The 18,832-nt window shown below is 37.2% G+C and overlaps 1 protein-coding gene across 2 annotated transcripts in view; it reads right to left on the bottom strand.

The window, feature by feature from the left end:
- The window catches only part of LOC139777732 (uncharacterized), a 95,925-nt gene extending 77,881 nt beyond the window's left edge, over positions 1 to 18,044 (bottom strand). The window contains exon 1 of one of the 2 annotated variants that reach the window (XM_071715324.1): positions 17,890 to 18,044. The gene's annotated coding sequence lies outside the window, so the exon portion shown is untranslated. The other variant, XM_071715323.1, reaches the window with a different exon arrangement.
- Positions 18,045 to 18,832: the final 788 nt, after the last annotated feature.

Here is an 18,832-nt window from a genome sequence, read left to right as displayed (position 1 = left end):
TATGTCAGTATGTCATATATCAAACAGTGAAATGTCAAGCTGTAGATATGTTTGTATAGACTATCGCGTGCGATATGTGACTGCAATATATTCGTCGCTTTAGGAAATCGAGTTGGTCTTACAAGAAAGGACAGCAAAGGGTGTCAAGTAGGAACGCTTATTACTCCGCGCTATCCCCCAGGGATAGGTACTTTTCAATATTGATTCGCGCGAATATGCAAAATTTCTTTCGCTACGTCTTTCTATCCCCAGCGTTAAATTTCTTATTACAGCTTTAAATTAATTTTTATCTCAAATTGATACATAAGATGAATGTGCGCGGCAGAACGAAATAAATCTTACGCGAGATAATGAAGAATAATATTCTATCGTATTACACTGTGTTCTATCGAACGTGCAAAATTACGCATGAATGTACGCGAATATCTTTATTAAACGATGCATAAAATAATCGCGCTGGTTCTATATTTTACCGACCGTATGAAAGCAATAACACATTTATGCAGTAACACGGAAAATCGCAATTATACAGCGGAAACTTTTTTACATCGCGGGATGTTAGTAAAAATGTATTTGTTTAATATTTTATCGCAATGTTATATTTACAAGCCAACGTCGCGACGCCGCGTAAATGATGTGGTACTTGTGGTTTGCTGAAAACAGGATTAACGTTTATAACCACTGACGCGTCACCGAATCATATTACACGGGATTGGTCATCGACACCGCTATATTGTTTTTTTCCGCGAGCCGATTGAAACAGTCGCCGACAGTCGGCCGGTCGGCCGTAGCCGGTGCCTGAAATGCCTGAATAAAGAATCTCGTCGCGGCATAAATCCGGGTGAAAAGGGTCGGATAGGCGATCGATTCACCTCGAAGGATTTCCGCCGCCGGCAAGAATATCTCGCGAAAGAGCGAAATCGCCCGCGATATCGACGCCTGCACTCCACATCTTATTTCATCGTGCTCGCGTAGATCCCGATAAACCGATACACTTGACAGGAGCTCTACACGAAAATAGTGTAAAGGAGGTATTGATTTTCTATACGCGGCGACGCGTCCGTTTCACTCGTCGGACGACGAAATAGGAAAATTAAATGTTTGTTTCATACGTCGCAGGCGGCGTGGTATCCGGCAGATAAACAAACGAGAAACACAAACGTTTGATTGGTCGTTATTGCCGCTCTGTAAACGCGAATTTCTCATAAGTGCTACGGCGAAAAATTGCTCCAGCGCTAAAATGCGCAAAAATGAGCGATAATATCCAGAATCGTACGGTTAATATTAAAGGTGATGGATAATTTAATTACATTTTTAACACATGTACGCATTAATATTTAATTACAATTTTATCAGGCTTGGGATTTTCCGAGCAAATGCAAAATTTGAACGAATGGCTTTGCGATTTCCCGTAAGTTAATCCGATTTTCTGCTTCTGTGCGCTCTCTCTCCAATTGCTCAATAATATAAAACAAATAATATTTTGATCAGTATCACAATCTTCTGAAGAAAGACGATAAATTTTCATCCTCTTTAACGTCCCTTTAACATTCCTCCTAAAAAACAATTTGCTACATCTCGTATTCTATATTGCAAAAAACTGAGCAGGATTAAAGTGGAAAAACATTTTTCGCCACTTCAATCAAAATATTCTTCTCCGCGCAATTCTATATAGCAAAAAAAAAACTAAGCAGTATTAAGGTGGAAAACCATCTTTCGCCACTTCAACCAAAATATTCGTGCGATTCTACGCAGGAAATATCACTTCGCCGGCATCGACCAATATTTATTATATACGCTTGCCCGTTTATTTTACCATGTACTCCGTGGACGCTATCGTATCCAAAGTTTTGATTAGAACCGGAACGGCAGGTTGGGATCCCAGTTTCGCTGGGAATGACCCGCAACAGCGAGGGAGGGCTTCACTTCGGTTTGCTCACGGACCTAATTCGTCACTTCTCGTCTTGTTCTATATCTATAAAAGGGCACTTAAGGCCGACAAGCGTATTTCGTCCTTTGTCAATATCATTTAACGATATCTCGAAATCTTCTCGTGTATTGTACGGATCAGCTGTATTAATACCATCGCCGAGATCTATTTGCGAGGAGCTTTGAATTTTTCTCGCTTTTCTTTCCAAAAAAAAGAACATTTGTACGTGATACACTTTCAGAACGATCTTTATAAATGATCTCGCGATATGGGTGAATTAGCTTCAATAGGAATACCGTATCCGATTAATACTGTTGACATAAAGTGTCCTTGTATCTCTGTAGCGCGTTGCGAACGAGCACCATACCAGTTCGAAGTGCACTATTGATCTGTCCTAAACGTGTTCGGAGTGTCAACGGATGAGATGTATCGTAATTAATTGCTTCTAGCAATCTGGATAATTGTGTTGGTCGGAGAATAAGACGTACGCCGGTATACTAATAATTAAAGAGAAGTGGTAATTGGTAACCGGAGACGATAAACTTGCCTGCTAATCTCCTTGCTTCGCTACGAATGGGACACGTCAATTAATATTATTAAAGGAATTATTTCTAATTTACTAACTGTTTTGAAAATGCAAATGTACATCCGACGTAAGAGATACGTAAGCGTGAACGTAATTGTCTGCAATAAGAGGCGCTCCGTCGTCGCAAAACTCCATTCAACTCGAACAAGGGACAATTCCGTTTCCATGCATTAAACGCCATGCAGAATCGCGAAAATTGCCAGTTAGCCGACGAATGGGCGGACGTAAGTTCTATGTAGTGAATCGATGGCGAGGCCGAGTTGTGTACATCGTGCAAGAACTCGCGGTTCCAAACTCGCCCAACTCGGTCGCTTCCCGGCTGCATCACTCGACGGTGCAACTTTACGACTGGCCGAACACCTGAGGAAACGCGCTATGTCTCTCGAATGGGAAAGTAATTCCGCTTTCTGACTTCTGCGCTCGATTCGCCGAGTTGTCAACTCCAAGTTTCGGACGATATATGGAGTCTCGGTTTCATTATTGCGGCATTTGTAGTGTGTAGGTTTAGGCCCAAATCGGTTTTCTCTATTGTAGCGGTTGTGAATTGTAAATTGGGAAAAACAAAGCAGTATACGTGAAAAAATTGTTGTGGATAAGCTAAAGAAATTTATATTCGTATATTACATAATATATTTCTCTTTTAACAGAATATTATTTATATAATACACTTTCCTTAATTGATTAGAAATGCAGTTTTAGAGGGAGAGAAAGTGAGAAAAAGAATTTATATTAATTTATATATAATTTCAAAAAGTTCGGTATATATTAGTTGTAATTACATTAAAAGACAGTTATGCTAATATTAGAATCATGTAATTGTAATTTAAAATTTTTTATAAATTTTAGATTCAATAGTAGTGAAGATTTCATCGTTGCATAAATTATCGATTAAGCTTAATGAGCTTAACTCGGACTTTTCAACGGTTTTATGTCACAATCGCAAACGAAATTATTATATAGACATCAATATTTTTCTTCTCTTCATTGGAGAAAAACGAGAGGATATTTATAGCAAGATATGTGATTGATATTCTATAATTCATCACGGAAATCATTTGCATATGCACTTACTCATTGCATCTATTTCGAACGATTAGAGAGAACAGTTTCAAAAAAACCTTTTTTAATCAATCTTTATTAACTTCAGCTTATACCAAGAAACGGACTTGGTTTAAAATAACTCACTCATACCTTTCATGCAACCTTAATACTTAATCCTATTCAGAAAACCTTTGTGCGTTATATCCAACAGTAAACGTAATAAAAGCAAAATCTATTAATAATTTAACGACACATCATATGGAAAAGTTTGAACATTTTAAATTGTTTCTGACATTTTTAGCGCAAAGTTCAAGCCAAATGTATGTTGTTAGATGCTAGCAACATTTCTTGAGCGAAAGTAATTTAGAATTCAGGCTTTCATGCTAAACTTACTCTACTGAACTTATGTACATACATATATGCAATATTACATATATGCAATAATTTTGTCTAACAAAGTCACGTTAACAGCACAATTAAGTTTGCAAGGAAGTATTCATCGTTATATCATATCCATCATTACCATTACGCTGTTCTCTGTTAGTTAATGTGAAAGAATAACATTATATCATAAACGAGAATTTGTTAAGTTATATTATTTCTCGAGTATCAAAGAAATGCATAGTAAATATTATATATTTTCAACCATGACTTTAATAAATTCTGTAGATATAATCTGAAACACGATATATTACACACATGCATTGAAGTGGCAATATTATTTCAGTTTATACATATGTTGATATTAATGTGTACATAATGTATTAGCATGTGTTCTGTCTAAAGCCGCAATTGCAATGGTTTCATGTTAGCAACTAATTGATTGTAAATATCGATAAACACATTTTACGACGTCGCATAATTTATCATTACTGGCCTTAAATATTTTTACTTCTATCGAGTGTCAAGTTTCCTTCACAGAAGAATCTTGTTCTATTTCTACAAACTAAAATTATAATTTTTACGTTACACTATTATCAAAGTAAATAATTATGATATTTACTTACATGGAACTAAAAATTTTTGTAAAAATACATTTTTCAAATTTGTCAATTTTCGAAATTATGTTATATATGTTTCTTTTTTCATGACATGCGCATTTTTATTTATTTCTGTAAATATTGTCGAACTAACTGTATGAAGTAGAGAGAAAAAAAGAAAGAGAGATTGGCAATATTGACCTGACCCTTGATAAAGTCGACGCGTTTACTACCAGCAAGGGACATACGCGTAGAAAAATTGAAGCAAACCAGAACTGTTCTATCAAACATTACGGAGCCAAGCACTATCCCTCACAAGGACAAGAATGGTATTTTTTATCACGTTCCGCGCCATTATCATTTCACCCTCCATTTTCCCTCAAGAACGGAGTTAGGTCCTTTTTCCGAGTAGACTTTTGCAAACTCGCACGTTACGTATAGATACGTTCTACCCTCGATACATATTTCTGTCACTTTTTATCGATACGAATATGTATATTGAATATGCAACGTGATTCTTTGATATCGAAAATTATCAATGTTTTCAAAAATTGAAAGCTCGATTAGATAACTCTCTAAAATACAGATGTATAAATATATAGAAACAATCTGAGAGAAAAATGTTCAAAAACTTGCACTTATAAAAATTACACAGACAACTGTGCTTCCACAATTTCACTAATAGTTAATATTTAATTTTATATACAATAAAGTTGCATATTTTCAAATATTCTGTAAAATAAAATTAGGAATTTACATTTCTTTTCTTTTTCATTTTGTGAAGAAGATTCTTGTTTATTTGCCCTTTTTTCCAATTACTCCCTTAATTAATCTGAGTTGTAATTATCGAGAATGTGAATAGTTTGTCACATCGTTACATGTTGCAATGTAGATTGAGGAAACGCGGCGAAGCGTATCGCAATAAATCACATGAAACCGAGAATTTAGTTCTGTAATTTTAAAGTTTCGCAATGATGCGAAATCTAAATGATGGACTATTTCCATAAGATGATACATTTTTCAAACTCTTGCTCGACTTGTAACCGCAGTATTTCTACTTTCGTAGTTAACTCAGTTTCAACAAATTCGTTATTATGGCGTAGTTACATTTCCATGTAAACAACTGCAAAACAACGAAGCTATGTGACTCTTATTATACACCGTGGAAAATAAAACAATTTTTCTTCATAAACATAAATACTATTTTCCACTTTTCATAGCAAGATAGAGTTTATTAGCGTTTTTCTTTTAATTTTATGCATTGGTTCGTATCTTGATAAATGTTTTGTGTTTTGTGATTTATCGTTATAATTTAATTTTATTGATAAATATTATTTTAATTTCAAATATTTTCAATATTTTATGCCATTTTGATATAAGATAGTCTAAAACAAATTGAAATAATATTCCAAACAACCACGTTAAATGTTAACCAAACAACCGTATTAATAAATTTCATAATAATTATATGCATTATTTCTTTTTTCGAAGATATGATTTATTAAAACGAATAGAAAAAGTGCATTTTCCACGCGTTTGGGCACTCCACAAATAATCGAGCAATATCAAGTCTATTCTAATTCTCGTTGATAGAATTTATGTTATTATTTTGTGATTAAGTCCGCACTTCTACCGAGGTATAAGCTGTGCACAACGTTGCTTCCTACGTAATTTATTTAAGGTTTGTTGCACCACATATGCGGAAGTTGCAGCCAACAAAGATGAATTAGGCAACAAATATCGCTTAGGTTCGACGAATTTACGCCAGCAGCAATCATTATGCAGCGTTGTAACCAGGAGATAACGTACGGTATTATTATATGCAAGGATGTTAGGCGGATACGCTGTGAATGCCTGCGGGATATCGTCGGGAATATCGACATATCTGAATCGCGTCTATACGCAGATATTTCCAGGATATACCAGATTATGTTACCTCCCTGTTGCCAAGCTATACGCTGCAATATCCTGAGATTTCTGCATGTTCATGTGAGAAAATAGAAATCGTGAATGTACGTAGAGATTGAATGTAGAGATTGAAAGGCTCCTTAGAAATAATAATAAATTACCTCTGTTTATATGTAAATTAATAACAATATATATACATATATAGGAGGGAGAGAAACCTTTTCAATCGTTTTTAATCAACAACAAAAAAATTACACTAATGGGATAATTAGAACCAACTCCAATAAGGTAATTGAAACTAGCTCCAATTACCTCGGGCAATATACACATTGTAAACGTTTATTTGTTTTGTTAAACAATTTTATTTGCCATTTTGCATTCGTAAAAACGTATTATAAAATGATAAAAAGACTTAAAAATGATTGATTTCGTCTTAATAGAAGATGATAAAACCTATTTTATATATATATATATATATATATATATATTTGATTACTGTTTCCATACTTTGTTACTCACTAAATGTTCCGCATAGGTAATCTCATTACCCAGGTGGTTCTCATTGCCCGATGCCTGGGGTAATGCGAGTCTGTTGATTTTTAAAAAGGTTAATCTTTTGTTGATTTTATTAGAATTTAAATATTTTTGTTACGCCAAGTTCGAGTTCAATAATTTTACAGTTTAATTACTAAAAGTTTAAATGAACACTCGGTGATAACAGTTTTATTTTATTTTCAAATGAATACTCAGTAACATATTTATTTTATTTTTTTCCTTAACGGATGCCATTTTCCTCCGTCTTTCTCCCGCCCCCACACACACATCTGACGATAATTTTTCCTTATATATTAAAAAGAGATTAAATTACAGTGCTAATATTTAGAACAGATCTTTTATTGTTCTATTTAAATTGATATTATCGTTTCAACAACTGTATTATACTGATCTGGCGATTATAATGCACGTGTGCATTATCCGTGCAAAAGTAATCCCAAACCAGGCGGGTCCCGCGCGGCATTCCATCCATAAATTATGCCCGAAGCAAAGATTCATGTGTGGTAAATGCAAAATACCAATATCCCATAGAATCCGAGGAAAGTTACGTATATGGCGCGATAGCAAAGTTACGCCTTGTTAAGACGCTACAATATTAACGCGATTGATGTATTCTTAACGAAACGGGCCGTGGAGCGAGTTTAAGAAACTTTAAATAAGTTCGGAAGTCGAGATGCGTATAGACCAAGTTAAGTTGGATTGAAGAAAATTTAGTACCTACTATAGACGCGGCGTTAACTGCGGACTGCAACTTAGCCATCCCGTCCTTCGGAGTAGTCTGATTAAATTAATAAGCGGATTACGTGCGTAACGGTAAGGTCGGCTAGCGTAAAATAGATACGCAATTTTCAGTGTATTTATACATCCGCGATATATTTTAAGCGTTTCAGGGATCGCTCTTACAAGATGTTCAGTGAAGTTTTTTAAATATTATAAAAAAGTCCGTCAGCAATCAATATCCGATATTATTGCAACAAAGGTTGCATTGCGATCGTTGTCAAGTGTGAAAAGGTTAAAGGAACACATATTGCTCTTTGAAGAAAAGTTTCTATCGAACTGCGGAAAGAAGAAAATGTTTAATTTATTCATCGTTCTTCCGCAGAAATGACAATTCGCTTTGTCTCGTTGCAACCGTAAGCTATCTAGCGGCGATACAGATATAGAAAACATCGAAAACGCATATCTCTTTAATGTATGCTGATTTAATTTTTTTATTTTTTAATCCCTTCAAAGTCGCGACTTAAAATTCATGCCTCGCAGCATAAAAATTTAATTTTGTGACACATACGAATACATGTTATTCGTATTAAGAGTGTTATTTTCTCGAGTTTTTCAATTCTTTTTACACACACACACACACACACAGAGAATATTTTTTAAATTAAAATATACTAATTAAAATATATTTAATGAGACGTACGTAATAGTCTCATAAAAATGTTACTTCAAAATTATTCTCTCAGTTTGATTATACAAATCTTTGTGTAAATGAGAATGTATTTTTTATTTAAATAAAAAAATGAATAAATTTTCTTTAAAAGGAACGTGCATCTCTTACTTAAATAAAAAAAATAGATAAATTCTTTTTCAGGAAGGTATACGGTTTTTATTTGAATGAAAAAATAAATAAATTTTTGTAGAAAATTTTATATTAAATAAAATACACCACAAAAAATTAATTATTTTACGTCGTTCATGCATGTATGAGGAAGATAAGATTGTAATATACAAAGATATTTAATCTCTACTCTCTTATTTGTTTTACGTAAATAAGACCATACTTGCGGGAAATCATGTTATATAAGGTAGACATTATGTTATTATTTCTGAAGCTGTATTCACAATTCCTTTAAAACATCCATAGAATAATATTACAAAGGAAATATAAAAGAAATCCTGCCAACAATAGTAGCATGTGATAACAACGTCGCAGATAAATGTTCTTAAATCAAACAAGAAAACTATTTTAGAATAATTAAAGCTTTATCATTGTATACTAATGTATACAATACCTGTATGGTATTCATCTGTCTTTCGCTCAGTAAACAAAAACGTGTCTAATCTATTTCTTCCGTCAGCGCGGCGTATTCTACATTAATGAATGCCATCCATTTGAAATGAAGCATATCGCTGACATTTAACACATCGCTAGTAGCCAGTTGTATCGTCTTCAGCTTTTCCCAGCTCTAACGATCACGTTCCCGCAAATGTTAGCAATCGATTAACGAAATAGCTTTTTCAGCAATACCATGTAAATAATTCAAACGCGAAAATGTATTTCGAAGATGAGCCATTTCACGGAACTTTATGATCGTTCTATTATCTATCATCGCACCGCAAAGGCAAGGAACCTTCTACGAAGGGAAAGCAAAACTGCTCTCCATTCCTTCGTGCTAAATTATACGGACTTAGTTCTACGGAGTTAGTCCTTATTACGTTCACGAAAATTTCGCTCGACAAATGCAATTTTCTATGGCTGATAGGACTGTACATACACGTGCACATTGCACATCCGTACGAACGTGCATGCAAATGATGTCGCGTAGCGAGTGCGAAGAGACGACGCACAGCGTACACATAAATATACACTTTGTCAACGTCTCCTAAATCGAAAAATAAGATTCAACATCAATTTGTTAAATTATGCAATTAAATATATACTTAACTCAACTAAATGATTTTGATTATTTCATTCATAACAACATAAAAAGATGGAGTCTGTTATATATTTAGCTAAATCAGTTATATATTCAATACAAGTAATTATACACATAACTTCTTTTGATTAGAAACAGATAAATAACGCGGTAACGATTGCGTCTGCTTTTACTCTCCACGTATCTTTTTTTCTGTTTATTTAATTATATTAAAGTATTATAGTAATTATATTAAATTATATATGGGAATTACGCATCTAATTATGCATTATTAGTTTATAGTGCTTGTTTGTAACTAATTTAATCTTGATCTACACGTATAGCTAACTGCTTACATTAATCCAGCTTTGACATGTTTGTAAGGGTTCATATAAATTCCCTGTAGCATAGTTACTTATATGTGCATGTATTACTATATGCCTCAGCGGACATTACCCTAAGGTATAATAAAATATCTCTCTTCCTCTCTCTCTCTTTCTCTCTCCCCCCTCTCTCTCTTTCTCTCCTCCCCCCTCTCTCTATCCCCCTCTTTCTCTTCTTCTTACGTCTTTCTAGGCTACATTATATGTACCAGTCACGCACGTAAAGACATCGTGCTATATTTCAAGTTTTTGGATGCCTTCTGTTTAATGGCTCTATAAAGCGCAAATTTCGAAACCGAGGTAAGAAACGGTCGGTCTTTACCGTCCATAAATTCAGACATTTCTCACCGACACTATTTCAAATCTTACTAAAATATCAAGTTACGATTTATTCGTCCGCGGGGCGGTAAAATTTCGTGCAAACGGTGAAGCGAGATTATGTTGTGCACTACATCAGTGATCTCGCGACAAGTAATATTGAGAATACGGCCTATAATTGAAAAATATCAAGAGAGAAAGAGTTAGCCGAAGTAATAACGAGGTTCCTTTATATCTACGAAGGCATAAAAGAAACGTATAAAGAATTATAGAAATGTAGAATTATGGAGATGCGGAAAACTGCAGAAAAAGTCCCTTCTCAGAGTTATAAGCTTTTCCACGCTTCTGAAAATTTTACCGGGAAACGAGCGAACAGGTAGCTAAAATTGTATGCACCCAGTTATGCGTTCGCTTTTACTGCTGAAATTTTCAAAAACCCAGAAAGACTTGTATCTCGGAAGGGATAAATTTCCTCACGGCACACACCCGCGTGCGCCCACGTGTACATATTAGTTCATATATGCTTCCATAGAAATGAATATTTCTCTACGCGAAATTGATTAATCGTGAATTCATATACTCGGTCCATTTATTTGATTCCGTTAGAGTTTTTTATGTTTCATAGCCACTTCGTGTTACTCGTTTATTTCTAACATTTTTCAACGTCGATATTCTCCGCGAGAACATTGAAAATGGATGTATGCTAATGGATTGTACACCCTTCGCAATTTTTCTCGCAAATACGGTGAAATCTATGCAGAAAGCATCCACGTAGCAGAAATGTCGGAAGTACAATGCCAAAAAAAATGAAATAGCATCTTCTATAAAGATAATGGCCGAAGTTTACTTTTTCTTTATTTGAAGAAACTCAAGTTCTTTCTTCCCGCAAGTTTGATATATCTCTAAGAACATCTTTTGAAAACGAGCTACGTGCACATTTATGCAATGTAAAATGCGTGTCGCCTCCTTGTCACTGGCTTTATATTTTGAATTATATAACAAAATTCGTAACATAAAAAAAAACTTTCCGTACACGTGTTCGTGCAAATCTCTTTTATTTCAACAAAAGGAATTTATTCGGCATGGAATTATATTTGCCATCAACATGCAAATATTCTGTACGATACGCACATTATCTACAAGTAACGTGGAACATATGCAAATAAGTATTTTGTTCATTTTGCTCACTCTAGAGTCTCTGTTAAAGGATTTCTCTTGCAAATTTAAGCGGCGGACTGCAAGTAATGCGCGCATCGAACATAACACTGTCTGTTTATGCGACTGCGAGCGAATCTGAAATGTTTGGAGAGCATCAATTATTATTCGTTCAAAAAAGCAACGTTACGCGACAGGTCGCGGCAAAACTGAGAATAATCTCGCTGCTGCACTATGGTGAAACAACGTAACGGAGTAACCGCGTATACAAAAGAAAAGGGGAAAAAACAAGATCGACGGTAGTTTGCCTTGAATCGAGTTCACTGGATTAACGAGCGACGTGGTTGCCTTCACAGATGCAAAGATAATACACGCGCGGTCAAAGCCTCCCCGTACAAAAGTCGACCCGGATCGATCCGCGGTGCTTTAATGAAGCTCATCGTAAAAATACGAGCGAGAGCGCGCTCCGTTTTGTCGCGTTGTCGCGCGAATCACTTATTACCGAAGAGATCCTCTTGGGTCGCGTTACGCTAACCACGTTAAAGTTAGGCCTCCGTATTTTCCCGGCCTCGAAGATGTCGTACCCGTTTTGCGCGCGCGCGCGCGCGCACGATTAAAAGTTAGTTTAAACACCTCGCGAAGGTAATCCTGCTGCACGTAAGGGAAATCTACGAGCGTGAAACGCGCAAAAACTCGACGGTACGTAATCGGAAAACCAGGCTTATCGCTTTTCCAACGGCTCCGAGAACTTGCGTGCTAGCGCCTTATAACTCTCCGTCTCCCAATGGCACAATCGTGAAACTACGTCTAACAGGATGAATCCTAATTGGTCTGAAAAAGTTTCGCGAACTTAATTTCAGTCCTTTAAATTAATTAGGTAGGTCCTTTCAGAAGATTTTTTTTATGTTGCGCTTGACGTTGTACTGGAGAAGCAATACGATATACCTAACTACATATTCGAATTTTAAATAAAACTCTTAATAATCTTTCGTTGATGTTTTAAAATATATTTTTTAATAAATACGCGCAAAAGAAAAAATATAACAAACATGCGAAAAACATAGAAATATAAACAAAATTCTCCACGGAGACTACCTGTTTCCTCCGAGATTGAATTTACAACGTAATTATATAATAATATAATTGATGTGATTAATGTTATTTCTTCCATTTTTTTATTTTTCTCTGTTTCATTGTTTGTTAAAAATCTGTTTTTTCTCTTCATGTTAAGGTCGGATACGCTCGTAAGGTCCACTTTTGTATGAGGTGTTTTTTTTTTTAACAGGCGTTAAGAAAGCTCCACGCCGTTTTAAAGTGTAAAGTGGAGGAAATACGTTGCTCGCCAAGACTGCAGGCTCGAATAAAACAGGGCGAGTTGTGTGTTCACAAACAGCACACCTTTCCTTTGTTCAACGACTTGGGGTGGAAAAGAAGTGGCGTGGCAATGCCTTTCCCACCGCAACGAAAATTCATAGAAGTTAGCATTGTTGCGAGCCTTGACTTGCGGCCTTTGCGAGTTTTTGTACGGAAAAAAAAATGCGCGGATGCAGCGAACGCATTACAATGTGACGTGATCCTCAATAAAGATGATACACGTTATTGCACGCCATCTAACAAGATCATACATTTATGTTGAACGCAATGTGAATCCAACCCCATGGTCGTACATCGTAAAGTATAATAAATAAAGATGATATGTGCGCGAGTCGGATTTTCCGGCAAAATTTATACATGCAGAAAGTTGCAAGACGTTGCATCTTTGCATGAGCGTCGCATATTCCGCGTAAAATTTAAAATCAACTTTGTTTTCTTAACAAGAATGTGATGAAAAATTACTTTTTGCTAGATTTTTATCTGTTCAATTCATTACATTTAATTGATAAATGTAAAAAGATCCTTTACGTGGATACGCAAACCGGAAGAGAACGCGAAGGGCGAATACTGTTTTCATAAACTTAAGTATGAAAAAGAAATTCCACATGTTCAAATGTAATAACGAAATGAAAAGGCGAAATGAATGAAAACGGATGCGTATATCGGACGAGTGCATATCTTTCCTTTGTACCTCTTTGATAAAATTAATGTGCGCCGCTCGAGAGAGCACATTTTTTTAGTTCTGCAAGAACGACGTAATTGAGTTTCTTCAAGGATGTCCAGGACATTGTATGCGCGCTTGCCTCATTTAGACATTCGCCCCCACTTATCTTGATAACGCCGCAAGGAAGCACGATAAAGGTCATTTGCGTATCAGAAAGAGCGTACTTGGAGAACGAAAGTATAAAAGTATGAATAATGTTCGCGGCGCCGCATCGTTTTGCATTCCCGGTGTGCAATTTACGAGCGACCAGGGATAAACCGCGTATCAGCCCGCGTCGTATTTTCCAGTAAATTTCTGGGGATCTGGCAGAGGGGGAGGGGGGAGGGGGACGATGCGCATTTCTTCAAGGCGAATCGGCACAATTCTCCACGTGAAAGACGAGAGCGAATTGCGTGGTTGCTTGACTCGCGCATTATGACGGCACGAAATGGCGATAACGCCGGCCGATAACATGCGATATTGCCCTCGCACTGCGTTATGTACGTACGTAGGACGCAGGTTGGTATATCTTTACGGTGGGCGAAATCTAGGGTCGCGATTACAAGCCGTGCACACACGCAGCGACATAACGAGGGGATGAATCGACTCATTTGTCGTAACCTCGGCTATTTCGCTGACATTTCGCGACGGTAGCGGACTTATATCTCGGACTTGTCCCTGAACATGCCAAGATTGCTGGAGACACGAATGTTCGATATTTGAATAAAAGTTGATAAAGAGTACGAGATACCAAAGGAGAATCGAGAGCACGGAACATTTAAATAGAAATAATAAAGTCAGACGTTGAACGTGGTTTTCGAAAGGTGAAAATTTGAGTGAGCGATGTGAATTAAAATTGCTGACTCGCGTCATGTCTTCAACTTTTTAACATTTTATTTTATCATTGTCATCCACGTATTCTGCAATAGTGCTTACAGTTAGCCACATGATTTGCATTTCTTTCACGTCCTCGCGACCTCATTGTCACTCAAAATGAAAAATTTTGAATTAAATTAAATGTTTCTAAAGGAGACAGAGTAATATATATTTCAAGTGATATAATATCTCATATTTTATGCATTTATTTCTAAATCAATATCCATATTCGATCGGAGGAATTGTTGGATATTTAAATAATCAGTCAACGTGCAGTGGATTATTTTTCTTATATATATGTATTGATTTTCTATAAGCGCTTTTGTATGCGAATTAATAGTATTCCGCAGGCACTGTATTCACGTCGAAAAGCACATTAACCTTTGCCCTCGGTATAATACGCGATGCGATTTTACCGCGATTCGCGAACAACCTCTTGAATTAATTGACGGAAGGATTCCGGGGCGCAGCGTATGGTAATGGAACAAACGCGTACTATTAAGGAAATGCGCACGAAGGCGCACGGAGGAAATTACTCTGATAAAAGGAGGGGGAGGGGAGACAGGTAACAGCAGAGCCATGTTCTATCATTCCCTCGGGATTACGTAAACAACCCTTGCGCCAACACGCGCACTCGAATTGGACACACCCTGCTCTCATGCTGTGGCGTATCGCCCGAAATTTCGGACGTCGACCGTCCAGGTATCGCGCACGTGTGTGCGCGCGAGCAAATAAGACGCCCGCGGGGAGCGTAGCCAAATTTACGACCCCGTAATTTCACATTCGTGAATGTGTACCGTTTCGTCATGTGAAACACATCGGACTTTAGCTACGTTGATACTGAGGACAAACATTATCCGACTGCCATTCGTAAGAAAGTAATTTTCAGGATACGAAAATTCTTCTTACTTTTGATTAAGATTCTCCTACGAAAGTTCAAATATATATATCCTATTAATAAAATATGCTTGACAAGTCGTAGAGTTTGCAACTCAAAGAATTCCATTTTTTCTTGTTGTATATCTTTTTCTGTTATATCTTCGACTTATTTACGGAGAAAGATAAAGAGAGAACAAAACTTTAACTCAATCTGCCTTCGAATTCACGTCTCGCATTAGACGTGCGCCACAAGTTAATAACTTTTACAATACGAAATCAACCACGGAACGTCATTGTCCAACTTCGTACACGTATCTACGTTCCGTCGGATGAGCTTGATGAAGCTCCTTCATCCGATATGCGAGAAACGTTAATGTTCAGCACAAAATCATTTTCATTGTCGCCAAATGAGTCTCGGTCTCTGAATAATGGACGACGGGTTAACGCCTCGCCGTCATCATCGGCGCATGTCTGCCGCCGAAACGGCGAGAATTCTGGACAATGGGCCCGGACGGAAGTCCTACGACCCGGACAAAACGAAGCCACTTGTTACACGTTAATGCGATAGAAATTGTTTCCTCGACGCCGCGCTGCATCGCGCATCGCACGCTCGCATGAATCTTGCGCCGCGATCGATATTGCGCTTATTCCCGTGCAATCGTCCGTGGTAAGGTCGAAAGACCTAAAAGGAAGCTCCTGTCACGGTAATTGATGGATAAACGTTTCGACTCCGGGATACCGCGTATTGACTACCCGAGCATCCTCAAAGCGCACTCAGGCTATTGCACAACAAAGAGAAATATATCTTGCCGCATTGCAAATGCGAGCTTTCCTGCCGAAACCTCATCGAACCAAACACGCGTATTTCCAGCTAATACGTAATAAACAAATAGCAACCGCAAAATCTTAAGAAATATTTTTTATGAGAATTTTTCGAAGAGAAAGGGGCAAAATTCGCAGACACGACATCAAGAAGGAAGGAAACCTGCACCGGAAACAATAGGTCTCTGAAGACCATCGTTATCATACATTAAGAATAAAGTATTTATAAGAAGTTAACTTGAGAATGTAGACTTTTTATTGGAATAGAGATACGATTAGTTTTGATTAAGGAATCGTTGCTGTACTTGTATCCGATTTTTCTACAAAAGATCGTAATTAATCGTTAAGTAACTTCGAACTTTTACTTTTATATTTTACATTGTATGTTTTATACTGCACATTTTTTATTCAACTTTTTCATTTAACTTTTTATTAGTTTTTTTAAATTTAATTTTCATACGACAAGCAATTTTCTGAGACGTATTTGTACATGGAAATATTGCATTTGTTAGTCTCTATTATAAACGTTTGCTTATGTGTTAATTTCACGAAAGTTTAATTTGTCAATTATGATTTTTATAATTTATTATAAATTTCGTTGCATTAACGCTTGATATTTTTAATTATTCTTTACGAACTTTATGAAATGCATTGAGTTTCATTTTACTTTCTAAGAAGTTTTTTTATTTATACCACTCAATCACGAAGGTGATAACTAATTTATATTTGCATGATGACTGTAGCACAAAACTCATTGCAAGCCGCAGTCAAACTTCTCTCGTTGTTGTTTCAAATTGTCGTTGTTAAACCCATGAAACTATAACGCACGGGCACCATTTTGCGCCATGGAATACGATTTTAGTAATTATAACTACACATTTAAACTTCGCTACGACGGAGGTGCCTTTGATGTCGCAAGGGAAATAAGTGTAGTTTTACTACTACGCACAAGTGTAGTTTTATGCGTCGTGACTTGATCTATACATCAGGGAACAAAAGATTGATCGTGGATCTCTCGATACCTATCGTATATCGAGCCGTGCTATTCGACTAATGCGATTGTCCAATTTTAAAAAGGTCGCATTCGGATGAAGATTACACAGGAGGAAGAGACAATTATTAATTTAACACCTACCTAACTAACAATTTTGCGTTAATCGGGTTTATGCAAGATCACGGTATTTCAGTCTTCTACAATGTGGAACTTCTACGTCGTCACCCCCCACAATTGACGCGTTCCAATCGAAGTTCTAGTTTGTACGCTAGTTTAACAGGTGTCCAACTTACGCGCGTCGTCTCTCCCGTGAACAAGCGGGCACCTTCGAACGGCGTTCTCTAAAGGCGAATCTTCCACGGAGAAGATTCCTCGAGCGAGAAGTTGTACGAGGAATCCAAACTTCCGGCGAATTCGAGAAGCGTCACCGAATCCACCACCCGCGTCTTTTCACTTCACTTTTCCGCGCGACATTCCCGAGGAATGTGGAAAAAAAAAACGAAGGTGCTCACTTGTTCACTGGTAGTCCTCCAACTCCTTCGGGACTTCTGGATTCGCCCGATTTTTGGATATTAGATCAACCGGTCGCGAACAATTGGTCTCACTCGAATATTATTCGTACATAAATTATAACTCGCGAATTATAAACTCGACCGGTTGCACGAGACTGAGACACTGATCCCACGACAATAACGAATCTCACGTGTGTGACGTTGTTGGTGACACGTCGTGATACGTCTCTGACTGACCTGGTTTCCGGAGAGGATTCCCCTTCCTAGCTGACGAACGCGCGGGAACCGAGGCTCATGTCAAAAGTCAGTCGAGCGGACGAATAGCGGACCCGGCGGAGAACCGACTCTACGATGGGACCTCGCGATCCTCTGGGCTTCTGCCGCGCTCTGTGGCGTCGCGCGTACCTCAAGCTATCATCTAACAGAGGGGGAGGAGGAAACACCGACGACGCCGACGCCAGCGTCGCAGCGCACCTGCGCGCCTTGCTGGTAAACGCGCGCTAGCGAACGCGAACCCGGGCCCACCGTCAACCGACCGGGACACCCGGAGCTTCTGTTCCAGCAACCCCCCTGTTCCAGCAGCCCCTCCGCGTCCTTGTCGCGCTTCGAGCGTCTTCCGGCGACAATGAAGTCGATGACTGGCCACCTGACGATTCTCCTGGCATTCGTCCAGCATATATTCAAGCTTGTAGTGAGTTTGGAAAGGTGTAAACTCTTCGAGGAAAATAAAGCAAGTAGGAGACGATCAAGAAGTAGCAAAAGAGATTGGATAAACTTCTGAAATTTCTTGCTACGATAAATAGATATAAGATAAAACCTTGTTTATTAATATTTTAATATTGAGAATTATTTTGAGAGTTGTATATTTTTAAAATGTATACTTTTTCCTCACTATATTATATATGTATATTATATATCGTAAAAAATATATATAATAAAATATCTAAATGTAATCGCGAGCTTAGCTTCACTCGGAATCTTTTTATAAGCTTTATTTGATTCAAGGAAAAAAATTGAAAGGGCATTGAAATAATTTCTTTACTCGAAACAAGTAGTACGAACATAACACTCCTCCGACCAATTCCGAATAACTTCAAGTAAAGCATTCCGCTTACTAATTTTTCAAGGCTATTTTCTCAATTAGAAATTAGCATTTTGTCGAAGATATAGAAGCATTTGA

The sequence above is a fragment of the Temnothorax nylanderi genome, unplaced genomic scaffold, assembly GCF_030848795.1.
Source record: "Temnothorax nylanderi isolate EJ_2023f unplaced genomic scaffold, tnyl_v1.0 TNYL_tig0159_pilon, whole genome shotgun sequence".
Taxonomy (NCBI): Eukaryota; Metazoa; Arthropoda; class Insecta; order Hymenoptera; family Formicidae; genus Temnothorax; species Temnothorax nylanderi.
Note: the sequence above shows the minus strand (reverse complement) of the source record. Positions and strands in the feature narration are given on the sequence as shown.